Here is an 879-nt window from a genome sequence, read left to right on the forward strand (position 1 = left end):
CCAGAAACCAAGCAAGCGTCAAGCCAGTGGAGGACTCCCAACTCACCCAGACCAAAAAAAGCAAGGCAAGTGAGGTTAAATGTGAATACGATGATCATTGTCTTTTTTGACATTCGTGGAATTGTGCATCGGGAATCCGTAACCCCTGGCCAGACTGTAAACCAGCACTTTTACTTGGATGTTTTAAGGCGTCTGCGAGAGGATGTGAGGAGGAAACGCCCAGAACTTTGGCGATCAGGTGACTGGTTTCTGCATCACGACAACGCTCCAGCACACACGGCCTTACGAGTGACCCACTATTTGGCATCTCAGAGGCGGTCTGTCGTTCCCCACGCTCTGTATTCGCCGGGCCTAGCTTCGTGCAACTTTTTCCTATTTCCACGAATGACAAAAACGCTAAAAGGGGAGTGTTATGACGATGTGGAGGCGGTAAAAACAGCTTCGCAAAGGGCACTGGACAATATCAAACTTGAAGAGTTCCAAACATGCTTCCCACAGTGGCAAAAGAGACTTGACAAGTGCATCGCATATAATGGAGAGTATTTTGAAGGTGACTGAAGTAATTTAGTAAAAAGTTTTATCAATAAATTTTTTATGACAACAATCCGGTTTCTTTTGGGTCCCCCCTCGTATCGTAAGCAGTGAGGAATGGTTGGCCCACTCTCAGGAGCGCCCAGCTCTGTGCCCGAGAACCTGACCAGAAACTCGGCACCGGGCGCTACTGCTGTCCACCAGGCCCGTCTCCGACCGCTCTCTGTGCTCGCCACTATGACACAAAACACAGCATCGAACTGTTCAACAGCGAATGTAATAGTTTACAACAATTTCCGAGACAATGGGGTCGACACAATTTTGTATTTGGACAGTGCAGAGCTGCGC

The sequence above is a fragment of the Schistocerca piceifrons genome, chromosome 9, assembly GCF_021461385.2.
Source record: "Schistocerca piceifrons isolate TAMUIC-IGC-003096 chromosome 9, iqSchPice1.1, whole genome shotgun sequence".
Classification (NCBI taxonomy): domain Eukaryota; kingdom Metazoa; phylum Arthropoda; class Insecta; order Orthoptera; family Acrididae; genus Schistocerca; species Schistocerca piceifrons.